This window comes from Heloderma suspectum, chromosome 2, assembly GCF_057233095.1.
Source record: "Heloderma suspectum isolate Gila_16-S chromosome 2, 16-S_ref, whole genome shotgun sequence".
Lineage (NCBI taxonomy): Eukaryota > Metazoa > Chordata > Lepidosauria > Squamata > Helodermatidae > Heloderma > Heloderma suspectum.
The window spans coordinates 204,449,143-204,472,679 of record NC_139459.1 but is presented as its reverse complement, the minus strand read 5'-3'; the positions used below and the strand labels follow the sequence as shown (position 1 = coordinate 204,472,679).

The 23,537-nt window shown below is 42.0% G+C and overlaps 1 protein-coding gene and 1 pseudogene across 9 annotated transcripts in view; both read right to left on the bottom strand.

Annotated features, from left to right (window-relative positions):
• CEP112 (centrosomal protein 112) overlaps positions 1-23,537 on the bottom strand; it is a 411,978-nt gene that overhangs the window by 320,673 nt on the left and 67,768 nt on the right. The window lies entirely within an intron of this gene.
• On the bottom strand, positions 4,732-5,605 carry LOC146353852 (transcription elongation factor A protein 2 pseudogene; annotated as a pseudogene).

The following is a 23,537-nucleotide window of genomic DNA, read 5'->3' as shown; positions in this document are numbered from 1 at the left end:
TGGCTGTCATGCTGCAGGGCAGGATGGGAACCAGTAAGCTGGCAGGCTGATGACCAGTGGCTTACAAAATAGACACATATGTCTGGGGGCATGGGGAACAGAGTTTTTGTGAGTACCACTCTGGAGATATACCCACAATGTAACTAGGTGAATGCATACTGTAAGAGGGCCAGCTGTAGCAAAAATGACAGACCAGTGATACCTATGCTCAGTGATACCTGGGACACCATGGGCACATCTCTAACATATCCCCAAGACAACAGCCATCATACACCTCAAGGGTGACCTAACAAGAGTGTGATCAAGCACTCTATTGTGGATGAGTCCGTAAAACATCATTCTGTCAGATGCTGCTTGACAATGGGAGGAACAGGGGACCATTGCAAGCTGTGTGGCCCTGAGGCCCTAAGAGCCATCTGGGTGCTGGCCTATAGCCACCTGCCAACATTGATGGGGAGCTCCATGTCCTGCTATGTCTGGAACAGAATCAGCTTCAGCCCAACCATGGGACAAATATGTTGGCAAGTCTGCAGACAGGCAGAAGCACAGTTCTATCAGTCCAGCATGAGGGCAGTTCAGACAAGGAGAAGTCAATATGCAGGCAAAGATCAATAGCACATGGTTCTGGGTATTCCAGAGTGTGGTGTGGGAAAGAAAACTCCCCTCATGTCAGTCTACTGGCGAGAACACAAGCAGCACCTTGTTGCTGCTTCTGCCTCCTGGTGAGATTCCCTCCCCAGGGAACATGGGCTGGGAGATGCATTTTCCTGTACACAGCTCAGGCCAGAAACATACAGCACTTGATGAATGGGGAAGGGGAAGGGAACTGGCTACATTTTCTCCAGGGATGAAACAGTACAGATCACCATGGCCAGCCAGCTTGCTTGTATTTAGCCAGTTGGGGAAAAATGGCAGCTGGAAGGAGAACCACTTTCTCCCCAAACACTACTGGAATGATGCTACATCATGATATATTGTCATTCTGATGGGGCATTTTTCCTTGCAGTCGCAGTAAAGAATACTTCTAAAAAAATGTTTAAAAACCCAGTTGCTGATACTACTAACGAGTAATCTCCCTGAACTTTCAAAGAATCCCTCCCAATTCTGCCTCCCTCCCCAGTTCTCATAAAATTCCCACCTCTAATTTCTAGTGGAAAATTGTCAAGCAAAATATTTCGGTTCAGCCTTAGCTGTGAGGAATGTGTCATTTTAAAGCTGCTACTTAAGTAACTATTTCTATTGTGAGTTTTAATGTTGTTTTCTATTGATTGTTTGAATGGTCCTGTATAGGAAGGTCACGAGCAATACCTAACAATTTAGGTTTATACTGTTTTCTAAGGATAAAGGGTTAAGGTGGTCACACATGACAGTTAAGGAAGTGTGACCAAAAGAAAGACCTTCCCTCAGGGAGAGTAAAAAAGGAGGAAGGTAATATTCATTACATGTGCCCTGTGCCAATGTGCTAGAAGGATAAAACCATTAACTCATCTCTACTGTAAAAAGGCATATACAAAAAAAGGATGGAAAAAATATTTAACCTTTTTCAGAATAAATTAGGTCATAATTTAAGATTTTGAATTAAATACAGCCTTGATTTATTTTTTCCACCAGAAACCAAAGAAATACTCAGGAATGCAGAAACTGATCTCAAAATATAAGCTCGTATTTGCAAGTTCAAGTGATTGGTTAAGGAGTATCTCTACAAAAATGAGAATCCCTTTTAAGTTAATAATGTGATTTAATTGGGCTGATTAACTATTAAATTTATTTGTTAGAATAATCATATTTTATAACAGCACATAGCTCCCTGGTGAACATCTGGTAGAAAATAAGTTTATCAGCTACTCTGCCTTAAAGGCTTAGTGCCACATATTGCAAACAATAACTTTCACCACAGTACTACTTTGTTATATTTCAGAATACTAGACAATAAAACTCTTTGGACATCCTTAGCTGATTAATTATCATCAAAGCAACTGCTCTTGATAAAAATGAAAATTATATATAAAATGGAGATAATATATGAGATTAAGTGGGCTGAAATGTTTGCAAGTGCAAAATATCATTGCCATAGCTCATTCCTTTCTGTTTCTGTCATTGTTTATGCTCTCTACCAAGAACTATGAAGCAATTAAGCTTTACGGGCATGTAAACACTACTGATGTCAAACATCTGTTCTGTCCCTATAATTAAAGCTATTGAGAGTGATACCACTGAAACCAATTTTATGTGCTCTCCGACACACTTTTCTTTCTTCTTTTTAAAATCAACAATCACTTTAAAAACCCCAACAAGTTGTTTTTTGGTTTGCATAACACCCTGCTTGCTCAAACCTTGGGCTGAAATTCAAATCACTTATTTCAAAATAGTCTCACTATCCAATCTCCGGTCCATCTGCATATGGGAGCAAAATAGGATTTCTGCTTGTGCATGGGAGAGGGGCAACACTTCCTTCTGGCAGCAGACTCTTGTGCTTCATGCTCTCTGGAGGACCCTTCAGTTGTTTGAGGGGCTGGGGACTTTGGGGAGCTTTCTTGCTGCTGCAAGAGGGAAATAAAACACTTCTGTATGTGACTGAAGAACAGCCTTCTGCAACCCAGAGCCCTCTAGATGTGCTGGACTACAAATCCCACCATCCCCAGTCCCTTTTTGCTGGGGATGGTGGGAGTTCTGGCAGAACATATCTGGCAGGCACCAGGTTGAGAAAGGCTGGTGAAGAACAAGTGTGTGCAGTTTTGGATCCCACCCATTGGTGAATATATGGGTGGTTTTACATAAACTGTTCACATTCATTAGTTGAAATTTTGTAAGGTAAGCCCTTTCTTCCATTCACAGCTTCTCTATTAACATATTTTCCTCTACTTTTCCATAAGCCATCATAAAATGAAAGGCTTAAAACAATTAGATATCATCTGGTAATTTTAGTTATTCCATGAGTAATATAGTAATCTAAATGCACTGTAAGTAGGGACCCCATGTAATTCTTATATCGGTTTATAGGATTACAAGATACCTTCTTTTCTGCTCATGTGACCAGAAAACCTGCCTGAGACCAAGGGCAGAAACTGAAATTACACCCCTTCGGTTCAGTCTTAGCTATAACTTCATTCAAGACATGGTGGGTAATGGTCACACAAGTCCCAGTCTGGTTCAGATTGAGCCCTTCTCTAATACAACTGTGCTTCCTGACACACTGTACCTAACAACTATCAATCTTTCTAAGGCCAGTTACTTGCTCAAACTTCTGGATTTTGTACAAAGGTGTCTTCTCACCTGGACCTCTCATTCCACAGTATACCCATAGCCTTACCCTGCAGTCTGCCTGCTCTCCTTGGTTTTGACCTTCACACTAGACTGTCCATGACCATAAGATGCTCTAGCAGTGTTACTACATTCCAGCTCAGACTCAGTCCTGGAGTGATGGCTTTAAACATGCATAAGAATGAACTAGTCCTTAACTGTTCTTCAGTTCCACCACTCAAAATTATTTGAAATCATACCCATGCAAAATCTGGAAACAAACAACCCAGGAGCAATGGTAAGGAAAAGAGCCCACACTTTCCTCAGTTAATAAAGGGTATTTTGCTCCCCATCTTTCCTTGTCCCACTTGGGAAAAATACTACAGTTGGCTAGGTATTGCCTTTAGTTTAACCTCATCTATTCTATGCAATAAGATATTACACTGAGATTCTTGAATGAAACTTTGTATGCATATTCAGGCCATAATTCTGTATTTCAAATTCAAATCCTAGCTTAATCCACACAACAGTTTTCAAAAGAAAGATGCAACACACTAAAGGCAAAATATCCTTTGAGCACTGAAAGATGACAAAGAAGCTTGGTATGTATGTTAGATAGAATTCTTCATTTCAAGTTCAAACACTTGCTCATCACCAACACCTTTGGGGGGAGGGGGGAGATACCATATAAAATCTAATGGAATATCTGCCTTGAAAATTGAGCTATCACCATGAGAATTGGCATGCACAGGGACAATTCCATGTTTCATGATTTTGCACACCAGCTCAGCATCTAGACCTTTTTTCCAGGGGAAACAAATATATAAAATGCATAACACTAATCACAGCTTCTTTGACATGGTGCTTTACAAGTCACTAAGGGTGCAATCCTATGCATGTTTAGACAGAAAAAAGTTCTATAACTCCCAGCATTCACCAGCCAGCCATGCTAAGTATCATATATACTACTGATATTTAAGGCACATGTGTGCCTTAAATATCAGTAGTATATATATGCAGTAAATCTGCAGTATACATAGGCCCACTCCATTTTGAGACTGGTTCTATCTATACTGCAGACCTCAAGGCCATTAACACCTAGCAAATTCTGAGACTATCTGGATGATCAGCTAGAGATGCATAATGTGAATCTCCTGGACTATATTTTAATTTTTCAAGTTTTTTAAAGCTTTTTTATGTCACTTTTCAGCCAAAAAGGTCCCCAGAGGAGATTACAAAGATTAATAAGATAGTCCTTCCTCTTAGGCTTACAAGCTAAAAACCTGGCTCAAAAGGAAAAGGAATTGAGAAGGAGGAGGTAAAAAGCAAACTCAGGCAATAGTTACTTATTACAAAGTTCTTTTAGGTGTTCTTTCTAGCAAGAAGGGGTGAAGCATGCTCCTTGCAGCAGTTCCTTCTGTGGTTGATGTAAGGGGCCAAGTTGCTCTTTCCCTTGCCATGATGTTCTTCCTGGGAGGCAGGGGGTTTATTCTACAAGCAGTCTTTCCAACAGTTCCCTTTAACAAAGCAGGTACTTCTGTAAGGCAGGTCTTTTTGGCTCATTTTAAAAACAGTTTGGGTATAGATGCATTTCTTTTTCTTGCACTTCCCACAGATGAAGAGGTCGGTCTGGATCCTTCCCATTTTAACAATCTGATTTCCCAAGACGGCCTCCTTGATCATGGCTTTCAAGATCTCTTTCCACTCATTGCTGGCTATTTCCTCTGAGGTCAAGGCTGCAATTTCTTCTGGAGCGATCACTCCACACAAGACATTCTTTTAGAGATCTGGGTTGTTGGGAGTCCTTCAGACTGGAGAGACGGCAGCTCCTAACATGGTTTTGCACTTTTTGACATCTTGATATATAAACTCTTCAATCTAGGCAGCAATCTGCTCACAGTCGGTACTGATGGCCATATAGTTACTATCTGCCTATAGAACAGAAGTCAACTTTTCTCTGTACATATTATACAGTGTCACAGGTGACGGGCACCAGTGGAAAGGTGACGATCTTTGGAATATTGGGAGGCTTGAGGCCCTGTCTTTGGGTGGAGGCTTTGGTCTCTTGAGTCACCACTCTCCCAAGAAGGACGCTGGCCAGGAGAAATTACTTTTCTTCTCATTCCTCTTATCTTCCAGAACATTAGGAGATTTTTTCTCAGGCCTTGGTAAGTGATTTCGCAACTGCAATCACATCTTCATCTGTGCTTTCTTTCCAGAGCCTGTTCACAGACATCCCAATGAAGGCTGATTGCAGTAAATCCAGATTTGCTGGCATAGTTTTTTCAGCTCTTTCTGCACTTTTCTTGGCAACCATCTTGCCAAGCTGTTTGATGATATGTATGAACTCCTCCTCCCTGCCCATGGTGCCAGCTCCTGGGTTCACCCCCTGTATATAGGGAGGGGAGAATAATACCACAGGATGCTGCCAAGTGAGCTGTGCTAGTCTGGCTATTTGAAACTATTTTTTCTGTTCAGTATTTTACAACTTTGTATCAGGCTACAACCCTATGCACACTTACTTGGGAGTAGGTCTCCTCAGACTGGATCCAAACTTGCCCTTCCACAAACAGAAGTGCTGCTTCTGTTCACAGAAGGGACCAAGACCCAGAGGAGAGTCTCCACAGTAGGAAGGAGGTGGCAATTTTCCCCAATTCCCCCTTTCGCCTTGCGTTCCCTGGCACCACCTCCCAGAGCAGCTTTTTGGGAGGCACAGGAACAAAGGGGAAATTGGAAAAAAAATGCCTCCTCCCCCTTCCTCCAGCAGGGGGCATCCAATAACTGGAGTTCTGCTCATGAGCAGTGTGGATCCAACCCGTTGAACTCAGTGGTGTGACAGGGGCACTCCCAGGGAAAGAGCCTTTTTGTAGTGGACCTCTGTCTGTGGAATGATCTCCCCAGGGAGATCCACCTGGCATCTTCATTGTCTACATTTAGATGTCAGGTTAAGACCTTTCTCTTTAAGCAGGGATTTAATCTTTAATCTGTTGCCTGAGTATTAATCTTAGTGCTGGCTCCTCAATGTTTCTAATATTTTAAATGTTTAACATGGGGCAGGGGTTGTTACATTGTTGTTGTTTGGTTTTATGATTGTAAACTGCTCTGAGGGCATTTGTCAGTTTGGTGGTATACAAATCTAATACATAAATAAATAGCAGTGGGACTGTCAGGATTATGATATAAAGCCAACAGATTTCAGAATTTGTGTGTTAGCAGCTGCCATAGAAAGCTATTTAAAGTGGTCTCCAAACAAACACTGGTGCATCAGCCTTTCATCATTTCTAACCATCATATTAAACAGACCTCTGAATTTATAATCAATCCTAGGTGAGGATGATTTTTCAGCCCTCTAAGAGCAATGATATATTTCACTTCATGTCATTAACTTTATTTGCAAATCTTAGTATTATTTTATTTTTATTTACAATTTTTATTTACTGCTCCACATCAAAGATTTCAGAGCAGTAAACAAGATAAAATAATAAAACATCATATTAAAGCAATTAAAATGTTTCAAAAGAAACAGATCCTGAATTTAATATACCGTGACTGGTCACTCAAAGAATAACAGTGTCTTCAGGAGGTGCCGAAAGCAACACAATGTTGGCACCTGCCTGGCCTCTAAAGGCAGGGAGTTCCACAGGAAGGGGCCCACTACACTGAAGGCTCTTTTCCTGGTGGACTCCAGCCAGGCCATGGGTCCATGTGGAACCACCAGGGTCGCTGTCTGATGCTGTCAGTGACCGGGCAGGTTGGAAAGGGAGAAGGCACTCTCTCAGGTATCCTGGTCCCAAGTTCTTTAGGGCTTTGTACACTACTACTAATACCTTAAACCTGGCCCAGTAGCGAATAGGCAGCCAGTGCAGTTCCCTCAGCAAAGGAGTTACATGGTGAAAAGGGGAAGCTCCTAACAACCGCCGAGCTGCTGCATTCTGCACTAGCTCCAGCTTCCGGACCAGCCTCATATAGAGTGCATTGCAGTAATCCAGTCTTGAGGTTACTTAATGCCTGTACCACCATGGCCAAGCTATCCCTGCCCAGGAGAGGCCGTAGCTGACAAACCAGTCAAAGCTGGTAAAAGGCACTCTGAACCACCATGGCCACTTGGGCCTCCAGCAACCGTGATGGATATAGAAGTACTCCCAGACTACGAACCTCATCTTTCAGAGGGAGTGCAACTCCATCCAGAACAGGCAATGAGGATATCTCCCAGATGCAGGAACCACTCACCCACAGGATTTCCATCTTGCCAGGATTCAGCTTCAGTTTATTGGCCCTCACCCAGCCCATTACTGAGTCTAGACACTGATCCAAGACTTGCACAGCCTCTCCTGATTCAGATGTCACAGGGAGATAGAGCTGCGTGCCATCAACATACTGATGACACAAATCCCCTAATGACCTCTCTCAACGGAGGATGTTAAACAGTGGGGACAAGATAGTACACCATGGCAAACTGTAGCTCAGTTGCCTAGGGACCGAATAGTCACCCAATGTTACTCTCTGAAATCGGCCCCGTAGGTAGGACCGGAACCACTGTAATAGTGTCTCCGATACCCATCCCACGGAGTCGATCTAGGAGGATACCGTGGTCGATGGTATCAAAAGCCAATGAGAGGTCTAGCAGAATTAACAAGGTTGCACTCCCCCTGTCCCTCTCTCAACAAAGGTCATCCATCAGGGTGACCAAGGCTGATTCGGTCCCATAACCAGATCGAAACCCAGACTGGAATGGATCTAGATAATCGGTATCCTCCAAGAACGCCTGCAGCTGCTCCGCCACAACCCTCTCAAGTACCTTCCCTAAGAAAGGGAAATTTATGACTGGGTGGTAGTTGTCCAATACCGCTGGGTCCAGAGTGGGCTTCTTCAGGAGTGGTTGCACTACTGTCTCCTTAAGGACAGCAGGAACCATCACTTCCTGCAGGGAAGCATTTATCACTCCCTGAACCCACCCAGTCATACCACCTCAGCTAGCTTTTATTAGCCAAGAGGGGCAGGGATCGAGAGGGCACGTGGTTGGCCACACTGCTGCAAGCACCTTGTCCACATCATCAGGCCACAGGAACTGGAACGGATCCCACAAAATCAGACAGATGATATCAGGCAGGTGGTATCTGACACCTCGACTGGAACTGTGATTTATTTATTTATTTATTTATTTATTCGTGTCAGAAGCATCATAATTAAAAAGCATACTATAACACATAACATTTAAAATATAAAATGTAGAAGTTAAAATACATAAAAATTAGACAAATCTTGCCCAGAAACTAGCAACATTAATTACGTTCTGTCACGCTGTCATAAGGTCCTCATGTGACATTGGTCAGGGCACAAAGGGCAAGTATACATATGTCTTGTTGTCTGCAAGTTTCCGCAGTCACACAGGGCAGAGATCACCAGACACCCCATTTATCAAAGTGTCTCTAGATCTTGTTACTCCCGTACACAGTCTATTCAATGATTTCCAAACTTCCCAGCTTTCATCGGAACCGGGTACCAGCTCCTCTGCTGGTTCCCTCCAGTGCTGATCCTTTGTAGCTTTCCGTAAGTCCATTCTACTTTTGAATTCATCAAAGTCTTCCGTTGATCTGAGGAAGCCTTTCCTGGATTTTAATCTCTGAGGAGCTGGTTGTAGGCCGTAAAGAGGGTGTTGTTTGTATATTGAGGATTTAAGCCTCTCTTTGTATGCTGCTGCTTCTCTATGAACAGCAGGCAGGGCAATGCCAGCTAGATGGTAGATCTTATCTAGACAAGTAGGTTTTAGACATCCGGTAATTATTCTACTTGTTTCATTCAAAGCAACTTCAACTTCCCAGCATGTGCTGATTTATACCAAACTGGGCAGGCATATTCGCTGGCCAAGTGGCAGAGGGCTAATGCTGTAGTCTTAAGAACGCTTGGTTTAGAACCCCAAGTAGTGCTCGTTAATATCTTAATGATGTTGTTTCTTCCGCTGGCCTTCAGTTTAGTGTTAATGCAATGCTGAACTGTGATAACAACAATGTCAAGTTCGCTGAGGAGACAAGTGATTTTGTCCTTAAAGTGTGATGCAAAAAGGTCACAGCAGGTTCTTGAAGGCCAGGGCCCCATTTGTTGGGGAGGATGTTAACAGCCCCCGGACCACCTGGAAGAATTCAGCTGGACAGTTACTCGAGGATGCAATGGAGGCAGCAAACTAAGCTTTCTTTGCTGCCTACACCGCCACGCAATAGGTACGATTATGTGCGCTAGAGCATCCTCAGTCATCTTCACCTCGAGTCTTACGCCATTTGCGCTCACTCCAGTATACCAAAGACTGGAGTGGGATCTACAGCACTGGAGAGGGCACTCAGGTGCAATCAAGTTAATAGCCCTCCGCATCTCATTGTTCCACAGTGAGGCTAGCCTTGGCTGGATCAACAGCTCTCAACTTAGAGCAAAAACCAAATCAAGGGTATGCGCTGCTTCATGTGTTAGGCCGATGACAAACTGAGACAGCCCCATGGTTGTCATGGAGGCCATGAAGTCCCAAGCTGGAACTCCGGAGACAGGCTCAGCATGGAAGTTGAAGTCACCAAGAACCACCGTCCTGGGTTCCTCCAGCACCACACTCGAGACTGCCCCTGCCAGCTCAGTCAGGGAGGATGCTGGGCAGCAGGGTGGGCTGTACACCAGCAGCATCCCCAATCTGTCTCTACACCTGCCCAGCACCAGGTGCAACCACTCAAGGCCTGCTCCAAGGTGGAGTGGTTTTCTGGTGATAGAAATGGAGGTTCTATCAATCACAGCAAACCTCCCCCGCCTCCAGCTCTCCATCCTACGTTGGTGCTGCACCGAGTACCCAGGTGGGCAGAGCTGAGTCGGGTCAATCCACCCAGCTCACCCACCCAAGACTTAGTAGGTCAGCCTTCTCATCCATGACTAAATCTTGTGGTCTTATCGCAGACCGACCTAGCATTAAATAGCAGCAACACAAGACAGGAGGGCTCAGTGGATGAGCTACCAGGCACATGAGAGCTAGAGGACAGGATAGAAGGGGAACAGTGTATAAACATTTGTGGCCCATTCTACTTTGATGTCCCAACCCCCTCCTCCTATTATTAATCCCTACTTTGTGCAACTTAATATAATTAACATTATAAAAGATAAGCTTGTTATACCTGGGGCATTATATAATTTAATCAATCATTTTTGCAAATTGAAACTTCCATTGTTTACATTAATTTACAAATTAAAGTTCTGATGACAAGATATTTATAGAATTGACAGAGTCTCATACAGCTGGCATAAAAGCAACAACCTACATAGCAGCCTTCCCCAACCTGGGGCCCTCTGGTTGTTTTGGACTATAACTCCCAGCATTCCTAACTACTGGCTATGATGGCTGCAGCTGATGGGAGTTGAAGTTCAAACTATATACTCCTATATAGTATATAATCCCACACTCAGCTATTTCTGTTTAAATCCCATTAGAGTCAATGAGAATTACACTAAAATCTTCATTTAAGAAAAAGGGGTCATTTCTGTATTTTTTGCTTAAATAGCCAACCATATTTCTTTTATTCAAAATTTACAGCAATTTAAGCTGAAGCACTCTGCTTGAAAAATCATCCTTCCTTTACATTTGCCATTTAATTTCTACAGAGAAGCAACACTTTAAATTCCTATGAGTATTGGTTTTGAAAACTTGCACATTTACATCTTTTTGTACTTTAAAATTAAAAATTTAGAACTATTACCTATTCATTATTAATATAAATGTCTGTTTGGAGAGTTTTCAAAAAGAAAATGCTGCCTAAGATTTTTTGCTTCTAATATTTTATGGATATTTACCCCGGTGAAAAAATATTAAACTAAAAGAATTATATTCCAAGTTGTGTGCACCCCCCATCCACAACCTGTAAGTTAACTAGAAGTTCAACTTGCATAAAGTCACTTTGGCAGAATCGCTTTTCAAACTAATTACCCAAGCTGACAACAGTGACATCCATTCCAACCCAGACCATTCCTGTATTTTTTCTTTAATTTCCCTCCACAATACATATAAATTACAATTCCCTCTAATTTTACAAGATCTTCTCTTCATCCTGCCCTTTTACAACCTGAAAATTAAGGAGTAAAATTATGAGAAGCCACCCCTATTCCCACTGCCCAAACCATGCCAGACCCTCTACTGGCCACAAAGCTCTGCCCCTCCCTTCCTCTACTGAGGGTTCTGCTACCCTTGTCCACAGATATCCAAACCTATGATGACAAGAATGCCTCTTCAAAACAGAAGCAAAGAACTTCTATCAAAATGAGAGACACTATCATAACTATGACTTTTATACACTGTATAAAACTATATTAATACTATTACAAACAGTTCTTCTAATAAGCTTTATTTTAGGAACAATCCTACCAAAGTTAGGATGCAAAAAGAGTCGCATTCTACCACATTTTCTGTTTCTATTTTTCTACAAGACTTTTCTACACAACTTCATTTTTGCAATTTTACACTGAAAACATGACAGGCTTTATCACTGACATTCCAGCAAACAAGATAATTCTCAAACATATATCCAGGCATTCATACTGGGGGGAAAACAATGTCTATATTTTCAGAAGCCAGCAAGGGCAAAACATTCTATCTGACCAATTACTCCTTACTCCAAACTGTATTTTCACAGCAGTGAGTTATCCCTTTCAAAGAAGACTGTGCCCAAGCTTTCTCAGCGTCTTTTTTGTTAACATCCTTTGAAGAGTTTTCCTCACAATAAGTCCATTTTGATTTTTTTCAGACTCAAAGGAAAATGGTAGTTATTTATTCCTACAACAAATATGTCTGTACAACTGGCAGCAGCCAAAATGGAAGCCAAAGAGGAACTGGTGGAGAATAAGCCAGCCTGAATAGGACAAGAGAGGATCTACACTGACCCAGTTGGCACAATCAAAACAGCTGCAAACCGGCTGATTATGAAAGCCATTCATAGGGACAGTGCAGTATTCTTGTACCAACTTTCCCATTTCATTGTGGTATAATTTGATCTGCATAGCATTAACTATCAGCACTTACATCAACTCCCTCAAATTTTCAGTGTATACCTGGAGAGGATCAGCTGCAAATTAAGATTAATTTTACATGGATCTGCACTGAACTCATAGTATAGCAGGGTACAGAATTTCTACAGTCCTCTAGCAAGCAGTTATACAGTTTTCAGAGTAATGCTCCATAATAATGCCTTGTATCACTTGTTTCCAGAGTCCCATTAAATGCCCCCTGATTGCATGTACTTTGGCTCAGCACATTTCTATCTTACCAAAATAATCCAATTTAGAATCATAAGATCAAACTGACCATTTGAAACATATCTACACCTAAACTCTAGATATACCAGTAGAGAGAATAACAACGTGGAGATGGGCACATGCTATCAACACATTCAGAGAGGCCAAATACCTTGTATACATTCGTTTTGACATTGTTTCACATCAGCAGAAAATTGACCAATTAGGCATATTCAGAAGAAATTCCTCATATTCACAATAAAGCATCAATTGTGGGAGCTAAAAAAAAAAAAAAGCAAGTTTGATGAAGAGCAATACAGGAGATTGATCCCCATTTACTTGGCAATTATGTAAACATTGTACTAGTTGCCTGAACTACTCAACTATATGATCTGTTTCAAGATGCTTTAATGTATATATACAAGAATTAAAGACACAGATGAGTAATGCATCACAAAGAACTAGTACCAACCCCCTAAGAATGGTAGTAGCAGTAATTATAAGTTGTAATGCAAATATTATGTCTGAATTTCACAGTAAGTATTCTGCTAACAGTAGTAGAATTTTGCTGTGGAATCATGCATGGCAACAAACTACCAAAATCAGAGGTGGGCAACCCATGATCCATCATCATATTCTGTGTGTGCCCCAGCATCTGCATCTTGCCTCTCTCCCAGCTCCCTGCTTGTCCTCCAGATCAAGGCAGCCTCCTGGATCACTGGATCATACCTATGTCACTAAGAGAACGGAAAATGAGGAGAAGCAGGCACACGCACAAGCTCAGATGCTCAACCTTGGAATGCGGTGGTGTAGTGTCTTTTGAAAAGATGCTGTAGCAGCCACACTCAGGAATCTGAGCTCACATATGAACCTGCCCCTCCTCGCTTTCCATTACCTCCATAACAGACACGACACAGTCAGGCAGGAGGCCACATGATCTGGAATGGGGCAAGAAGCCTAGAGGGAGGAAACTGAAACAGGGTTCCACCCCTGCTGCATCCACAAGGGTTTTGGTTCTGATGGGAACCACATACTTCCCAGCACTCCTTGGAACCACTCCTTGGTTCTTTCTCCTGAAGGGGGAAAAGCTCTGTTGCAGCATGGGGAAGGTGACTTAGAAATGCCTCCAGCCAATCCCAGTGGGTGGAATTGTCAGAGCCTATTTACCCCTCCTAGCAAACACAGTGCCAGAAACGAAATTTGCAGTCCCATTTAAATGTACTTAAAAACAAGCAACATTGAACTCATGGGGATTACTTAAATTCTCTCTCTGTGTGTGCGTGTGAGGATATCAATCACAAAACCACCACCCTCTTTCCCACTCAAGATCACCATTCTCCGCCTTCTTGCTATCTCAGGATATACATCATCCAACCTATTTCTCTTCTCTCGGGATCACTATCCAGAAACGGGGGATGGCACACGGAGAGGGGGAAGGGTGGCAATCCAGTCCTGCCAACTGCTGGAAATGCATCCCTCAAAATAAAAAGGTTGCCCAACCCTGGTCTGAATATATTCAGTTCTCTACAATCAACTTTGTACCCAGCATTGTTTGACCCTATTTTTCAATTTAAAAAAGAACAATTCCTTTACCACCCTGTTTTCTACAGATAATACAGGTAATGGATTTGAAAGGTATCTTAGAGGTCATATATGCTCTCATCCTGCCCTGATGTGGGATTAGATAGACAGATAATACTTGAGACAGAGCAATGGCACCAAGTTGAGGAATATCCTTCCTATGAAGGTCTGCCAGGTCCCTTTTTGTTTAGTCATCAAGGGGCTTCTAAACAACTTTTTATTATGGCAAAGCTTTAGTATTTGCTCTTGATCTCCCAATTGCTGTGTCTGTTTTTACTATTGTATTATTTTGTATTGTGTGTCTTATTTATTGTATATTTTATTATTCTTGTTAGCCACTTTGTGTACCTTTCAATTTAAAAAAAACGTGATATAAATAAAACAGTCTTTTTCCTTTTTACAATAATTGTTACTTAACTGCTACTTTCCCTTTCATGGATCACTGCCTTGTTGTGGCGAAGGGGCTTGCGTAACTCAGTGAAGCCATAAGCTATGCCGTGCAGGGCCACCCAAGACGGACAGGTCATGGCAGAGAGTTCTGACAAAATGTGGTCCACTGGAGAAGGAAATGGCAACCCACTCCAGTATTCTTGCCAAGAAAACCCCATGGAACCTATCACAAGGCTAAAAGAGATGACGCCGGAAGATGAGCCCCTCAGGTCGGAAGGTGTCCAATATACTACTGGGGAAGAGCAGAGGGTATTTCCAAGTAGTGCCAGAAAGAGTGAAGCGGCTGGGCCAAAGCCGAAAGGACACTCAGCTGTGGATGTGTCTGGTGGTGAAAAGAAAATCCGATGCTGTAAAGAACAATATTGTTTAGGAACCTGGAATGTCAGATCAATGAATCAAGGTAAGCTGGAGGTGGTCAAACATGAGATGGCAAGATTGAACATCGACATCTTGGGAATCAGCGAATTAAAATGGACAAGCATGGGCAAATTTAATTCAGGTGACCATTATATCTACTACTGTGGGCAAGAATCCCTTAGAAGAAATGGAGTAGCACTCATAGTCAACAAAAGGGTGGGAAAAGCAGTACTGGGGTACAATCTTAAAAACGATAGAATGATCTCAGTATGAATCCAAGGCAAATCATTCAACATCACAGTAATTCAAGTCTATGCCCCAACCACTGATGCCGAAGAAGCTGAGGTCGATCGGTTCTATGAAGACCTACAACACCTTCTAGAACTAACACCAAAAAAAGATGTCCTCGTCATCGTAGGGGATTGGAATGCTAAAGTAGGAAGTCAAGAAATCACCGGGACAACAGGCAGGCTGGCCTTGGTGTACAAAATGAAGCAGGACAAAGGCTCATAGAGTTTTGCCAAGAGAACACGCTGATCATAGCAAACACTCTTTTCCAACAGCACAAGAGGCGACTCTACACATGGACATCACCAGATCGTCAATATCGAAATCAGATTGATTATGTCCTTTGCAGCCAAAGATGGAGAAGCTCTATACAGTCAGTCAAAACAAGACCTGGAGCTGACTGTGGCTCAGATCATGAGCTGCTTCTTGCAAAATTTCGGCTGAAATTGAAGAACGTAGGGAAAACCACTAAACCATTCAGGTAGGACCTAAATCATATCCCTTATGAATATACAGTGGAGGTGAGGAATAGATTCCAGGGATTAGACCTGACAGATAGAGTGCCTGAGGAACTATGGATGGAGGTCCTTAACATTGTTCAGGAGGCAGCAATGAAATCCATCCCAAAGAAAAAGAAATGCAAGAAAGCAAAGCGGCTGTCTGATGAGGCTTTACAAGTAGCTGAGGAAAGAAGGGAAGCGAAGAGCAAGGGAGAAAGGGGAAGATATACCCAACTGAATGCAGAGTTCCAGAGAATAGCAAGGAGAGACAAGAAGGCTTTCTTAAATGAACAATGCAAAGAAATCGAGGAAAACAACAGAATGGGAAAGACTAGAGATCTCTTCAAAATCGGAGATCTCAAGGGAACGTTTTGTGCAAAGATGGGCATGATAAAGGACAAAGAAGGCAGGGACCTAACAGAAGCAGATGAGATTAAGAACAGGTGGAAAGAATACACAGAAGAACTCTACAGGAAAGATCTGAATGTCCCTGATAGCCATGATAGTGTGGTCACTGAACTTGAGCCAGACTTCCTCGAGAGTGAAGTCAACTGGGCCTTAGGAAGCATTACTAACAACAAAGCTAGCGGAGATGACAGTCTTCCAGCTGAGCTATTTAAAATCCTAAAAGATGATACTGTTAAAGTGCTGCTATCAATATGCCAACAAATTTGGAACACTCAACAGTGGCCACAAGACTGGAAAAGGTCAGTTTACATTCCAATTCCAAAGAAGGGCAACGCCAAAGAGTGTTCAAACTACTGCACAATTGCGCTTATTTCACATGCCAGCAAGGTTATGCTCAAAATCCTACAAGCTAGGCTTCAGCAGTATGCGAACCGAGAACTACCGGAAGTACAAGCTGGGTTTCGAAGAGGCAGAGGAGCTAGAGATCAAATCGCCAACTTTCGCTGGATCATGGAGAAAGCAAGAGAATTCCAGAAAAATGTCTATTTCTGCTTCATTGACTACGCTAAAGCCTTTGATTGTGTGGATCACAACAAACTCTGGCAAATTCTGAAAGTGATGGGGGTACCAGACCACCTTACCTGTCTCCTGAGAAACCTGTACAAGGGTCGAAGCAACAGTAAGAACCAGACATGGAACAACCGATTGGTTCAAAATTGGGGAAGGAGTACGGCAAGGCTGCATATTGTCGCCCTGCTTATTTAACTTATATGCAGAGTACATCATGAGAAATGCTGGGTTGGATGAATCACAGGTCGGAATTAAGATTGCCGGGAGAATTATCAACAACCTCAGATATGCAGAAGGTACCACCCTAATGGCAGAAAGCAAAGAGGATCTAAAGAGCCTCTTGTTGAGGGTGAAAGAGGAGAGTGCAAAAGCTGGTTTGAAACTCAACATTAAAAAAACGAAGATCATGGCATCTGGCCCCATCACTTCCTGGCATATGGAAGGGGAAGAAAGGGAAGCAGTGACAGATTTTATTTTCTTGGGCTCCAAGATCACCGCAGACGGGGACTGTAGCCATGAAGTTAAAAGACGCTTGCTCCTTGGGAGGAAAGCTATGGCAAACCTAGACAGCATAGTAAGAAGCAGAGACATCACCTTGCCAACAAAGGTCCGTCTAATCAAAGCTATGGTTTTCCCAGTAGTAACGTATGGCTGTGAGAGCTGAACTATAAGGAAGGCTGAGCGCCGAAGAATTGATGCTTTCGAACTGTGGTGCTGGAGAAGACTCTTACGAGTCCCCTGGACTGCAAGGAGGTCAAACCAGTCCATCCTAAAGGAAATCAACCCTGAGTGCTCATTGGAAGGACAGATACTGAAGCTGAAGCTCAAATATTTTGGCCACCTAATGCGAAGAGAAAACTCTCTGGGAAAGACCCTGATGCTGGGAAGGCTGAAGGCAAAAGGAGAAGGGGACAGCAGAGGATGAGATGGCTACATAGCATCACTGATGCAATGAATATGGACTTGAACACGCTCCGGGAGAGAGTGCAGGACAGGAAGGCCTGGCATGCTATGGTCCATGGGGTCACGAAGAGTCGGACATGACTGAATGACTGAACAACAACAACAACAACAACAACTGCTACTTTGGGGTGTCTCTTGTCTTTATCCTACATCACTAACTGACCTATCACCTCCACATCAGTCTGCTAAGATAGTACACTCCATATCACACACTGAAGGTGAGCATAGGATTTTTCATCCCCACCTGTCCAGGCAATACAAGAAGGCAAACCCAACTCTGAGCCATCTGAATATGGTATATGCCCATAAGACACACTTACCACTAGAATGCCCTTCTTTGATATATTAAGGTTGCAGAGTAAGAAAGATATTACAAGTCTCTACTTTCCATGAGCCAGCACAGTCCTTCAGTTCTCATTATGGAAGTGACAATTTGAGCCAACAGAGTTATCCTGACATATCCTGAGTTATCCTGAGTTCAGTAAGAACATAAGAAGAGCCATGCTGGATCAGACCAAGGGTCCATCTAGTCCAGCATTCTGTTCAAACAGTGGCCAACCAGCTGTCAATCAAGAACCCACGAGCAAGCATGAGTACAACAGCACCCTCCCACCCATTTTCCCCAGCAACTGGTGTACAGAGACTCACTGCCTCTGGTACTGGAGGTAGCACGTGGCCATCAAGACTAGTAGCCATTGATAGCCTTTTCCTTCAGGAATTTGTCTAACCCCCTTTTAAAGCCTTCCAAATTGGTGGCCATCACTACATCCTGTGGTAATGAAGTCCATTTGCTGAGATGTTACAGCTAGGGCAGTTGGAGTAAGGTAACCCCAACTCTGTACAACGCAGCAATAGTTTTTGCAGTGATGGGGTTTTTACTGTTAACACTCTAAAGTTCTTTAGACTGTAGTTCTTTAATGAACATTGACTTTTTTTTTTTAATGAAGTGATTTTCTTCTAGGGTCTGGAGGAAGTTACCCAGTAAGAAACTTTCAATACCTATCAAACCATCCCAGTTACCAAGGTAGAGGCTTCTTCCCCATCTCCCACCTTCAAGTTTGTAAAAAACAACAACTATAAACAGTACTCTGATGTTCTACAAGCCCATTTCTAAATCAGAACGATGCTTAAAGATTTTCTCAGAAGCATATTCTGCTTAGGTTTCCACAAGACAGGAACATGGCTCTTCACTCAGTAAGAAATATTCAGAGGATCCAAGTTTAGGAGCACAGTTAAAGCCTGATTTGCCCTATGGTCATAAAGCAACCTTGATAAAATGACATTAATATTTAGTCAGTAGTTTCACCTAGCATACAATTATTCAACCACAAGATGACATAACACTGCACATGAATCACTATAAGGTGCCCAGAATATAGAATTCGTTAATTTGTACATTTGTATTCACAGTAATGGAATAGCCAGAAAATCTATCAAAAAATTGGGGCATGTTTTCTGGAATAGCCAGAAAATAGTCTTTCAAAAATGTCTTATAATGCCTTCATTTTTCTCAGTGCAACAATCTGAGAAAAGAAAAAGAGAAATCAATTCAAAATGCATTTACTTTTGCTCTGCAAAGGCTTCATTTATACTTCAGATGGTCTTTTTGTTTGAGGGAAAAGATGAGAGATTTTTTATATGCCATCCAAAATATGACAACATGCAGTGGAATGGAAGCTCTAAAGTTAAACAGAAACACAAAAAGGCTCTAACCCCCCCCCCCCAAAACATTTATATCAAGTAAATCAATTGTTTGAAAGTTGTTTAAAACCACTAAAATAATACTGGTGTTATAAAGCTAGTCTTGTTTTCTATTCCACTCAAAGTTCAAAACCAATTCTTAACAACGAGTTTGGTTTTATGTTGCTCAGAACGTAAATAAGAACCTCACTCCCTTTTTTCATTTTATGGGTGGGTGGCATTCAGGATGGGTGGAGTTCAAAGGGAACTTTCCTTTCTCTCAAAATGAACCATTTCCACCATCTGTTCTCAGTTGCTCTGGTAGTGCTGGAAACCAATATGCCCTTGTTTTGTTACTTCTTCCTCATTTGAACCCATGGTTTTTCACTGATGACAGTTACCAAACAATTTAATTGATGTCAGAAGCACAAAGAGCAGCTACAAAAAATTGCTGGTTGATAACGTTCATATTTGCAGAGGTCTGTGATGTGGTTATCACTGAAAAAGGCCATGTGTTTGCTGTTGGAGAGTCAAAACAGGTGCAGAAATGGTTAATGAATAAAGGGTAAAGGTTAAAAGCAAAGAACCAGTTTACCCATTTTACCTAGTCCATTTTGTTGCCAAGTAATTTATACTCTTTTTAAAAACATCATATTTAAAAATCTTCCACTTGTTTCATCTGCTAGTACACTTTCATGCTATAAAGCTAAGGTCTTGGTTATAACTGAGCTTACACAAAAGCAAAATAACATTCATATTTTCTGACTGACAGAGCAAGAGAACTTAATACATGCTATTGTTTTTCTGTGTTTAACAGCATTAAAAGTTTTAATAGTCAGTAGCATTTTGTTTAAAATAAAAACATCTGTTTTTATGGTTTGCTGAAGTTATGTGGCATAAATTCCTGATGGCCATTTTTTTATTAATCCATCTGACAATACTGACTTACACCTTAAACCTATGAACCCCCAAACTGAAAAAGTTTAAGATGCTTGGGGGTTCATTGGTTTAAGGTGTAAGTCAGTGTGCTCAGATGGATTAATAAAAAATTAATATCAGTGCTCAATCAGCAGATGGGGGAAGGGCTTACACTGGAACTGGGGGATCTTTGTCCCATAGCAGCCATGAAGATTGGACAAATATATTAAAACTGTGTGAATAGTGAAGATAAAGATGAGTTTTTTTCTGACTCAGAAAAAAACATATAAACAAGACAGCACACACAGAGACAACATATATCTGAAAACAATTTTAATTGATCAACCACAAGACAAAACCAGGACTACTGAATGTCTGAGTGATGAGAAAGGTCTTAACCTAGCGCTGAAAATATAACAATGATGGCACCAGGCAGGCCTTGTCGGGGAGATCATTCCATAATTGGGGGGCCACCACCAAGAAGGCCCTCAAAGGACATTAATAGTCTCTTGCCACATTCCCAGCTATTCCTATCATTCCTTTTATTTTCTCCGTCCTCTTGCTTCCCCTCTCTCTCACCTACTGTGTCCTACAGAGGGCAAACTTCATAAAACTCACACTAATATTTAACAGGATGCAACAGCACTATATAAATATTGAACTTCACTTCATCATTGCGTAATAACCAATTAAGCCATCTGTACAATCTTATATGTAGATGTGGCCAATAGAGTTTCTTTCCATGGCTTGGATCCAAAGATCTCTTATGCAAGCAGGAGGCATCTCTGCTCAAGCAGAGATGTTAAACCTGTTCTGGAGCCCCCCTCACCCCGCCCAGTCATTTCAAGTGGCTTTTCAAGAGTGGCAGGATGCTTTAGCTGGGTGGTGGGTTGTTTCAACATACATATACAGTATACATGAGTGAAAGCACTTTCTACATGCACAATGAAAACTTTGGATCCAAGCTTAGATCACGAAGTGCCCATCTGCGAGAAGACTCTTCCAGTCATGGAAGGGCTGTTTCTGACCTAGCAGAAGAATGCTGCGTAATAGTATTGGTCCCAAATCCAGAAGAGTTCTTCCATTTGCGCAAATTCTTGTACAAGACTTCAAGACGTTTTTATGGCCCGCTACGGTTTATATGCTAATGCCAGTATCTTCCTTATTCACCACGTTGTTCGTAATGTAACTAACTCCTAATACACTGCAATAGTATACTGAAAGTAGCTTTCGCTAGCACTCACCCAAGAGATAATTTAAGAGCACTAATTCTTTTTCCTCCCACACAGTCCTTTGGACCCAAACCAATATACGTTGCTACAAACTATAAAAGGAGTCTCTTTCTCTCACTTACAATGGTATGCTCTATGGAGTTGTTCATAAGCCCTTTATAGCCCTCCACCTTTCATATTCTAGGCTTAAACATGCCCAAAATTATCTCTAGTACTATCCTTCACATTGAGAATAGGACTGCTTTTATCCCATACTTTAATCAATGAACATGTTCAAGATATAGAACAGTATCTTCAAGAGCCTAATGTTTATGAACACAGGTGGAGTACTGATGACCAACTCTTTATTTTTTACTTGTAATAATTTTAAACTGTCCAATAACCTAAGTTCTCTGAGTAGTGTACAATACATTAAAACATAAAATACAAATGAAAAATGAAAACAGCACATAATAAACCCAAAATAAAAATCAGCAGTAACCAGCAGCAACAACAACAAAAAACAGTGATCTAAAAGCACTAAAGACCGTTGCTAAAATGCCAGGGAGAATAAAAAGGTATTCGCCTGCCTCCGAAAGGACTATACACAGGTGCTGGGGAGGGCATTCCACGAGCACCACCACTAAAAAGATCCTCTTGTAGCCACCTACTTCACCTCATTTGGTGGGGCACCTGGAGGAGGGCCTCAGATTATGACTTGAGTGTCCAGGCAGGTAAATATGGGAAGAGATGCTCCTTCAGGTAACCTGGCCCTATGCCACGTAGGTTAAAACCTGCACTTTTAATTTCACCTAGGAATGGACTGGCAGCCAGCACAAATGACAAATTACTTGCATAATATGATCACATCAGCCAGTTACCAGTCTAGCCACCCTATTTTGGACTAACTGAAGTTTCTGGACCATTTTCAGAGGCAGACCCATATATAACACATTTCAATAACTCAAACAGAAGGTTACCAGAATCACAAGGCTAGGTAGAGTTGTAGCTGGTATAACAGCCAAAGCTGATAAAGGCAGTCTAAGCCACTGAAGCCATCTGAGCCTCTAGTTACAATGTTGGATCTAAGAGCACCCCAAAACTACAAGTCCAAACCTTTGGGGCAGAGGTGGGCAACTTTGGGGGCTCCAAGAGCCAATTTCAACCCCCACACTATGGCTAATTTCGGTAGCAACAGCAGCAAAATGATCCTATGTTTGCCACCAAATTTCGGCGGCAAACCACAACAGTGATCTTAAACAGCCAAATGTAACTTTAAAGCAGTGTTTAAAGCTAAATTTGGCCTATTTAGGCAACCGTCAGTTTGTTGCCACCGCAGCCATCACAGCAGCAAATTTGGATCCAGCAGGGGGCAGCAGGCAGTGCACTTAAGGTCAGAGGAGTACATGCTGCCAGTACGCCACGTGTTGCCCAGCCCTGCTTTAGGGGAAGTGCAACCACCTCCAGAACAGGTTGAATGCTACGTAACCACCAGACAAACAACTCATAATTATTATTATTATATTATTATTATTTATTGCATTTCTATACCTCCCCATAACCGAAGCTCTCTGGGCGGTTTACAAAAGTTAAAACATTAAATACAATATGTATCTTAGCTTATATATAGCTTATTTTATATAGCTCATTTTGCCTTATTAAGTATCTGGGGTTGGCTCCCTTCTGCAAAAGGAAAGGACCTTCTGAGAGAGAAAGGGACTGTCACCCAATTTGGGGGGATCCCCTTCTTCCTTACACACCACAGCTCACCCCATCCAGGGGGATCTCCTCCTGTAGCATTTTCAGGGGACTGGAGGGGCTACCATGGGAATGAGGGGGCAAGGAATTCCACTCTACCATTGATCTAACCCCTGACCTATTATTGTAAGTTGCTTTCATATTTATTTTTACTGGCCACCTTGAGCGCCTTCCTTTTGGGGGAGGGGGAAGGTGGAGTATAAATCAAATAAATTAATTCTTGGATTAGAACAGGAAATAATCAACTATCACTACACTGATGATCTACAAGGTATGTTCACAGAGCCGTAAGTGTCTGTGTTACCTAAATATCTAAGGCCTAGTTCTCATGGAGGTATTATGATACATCTAGACAGTACCA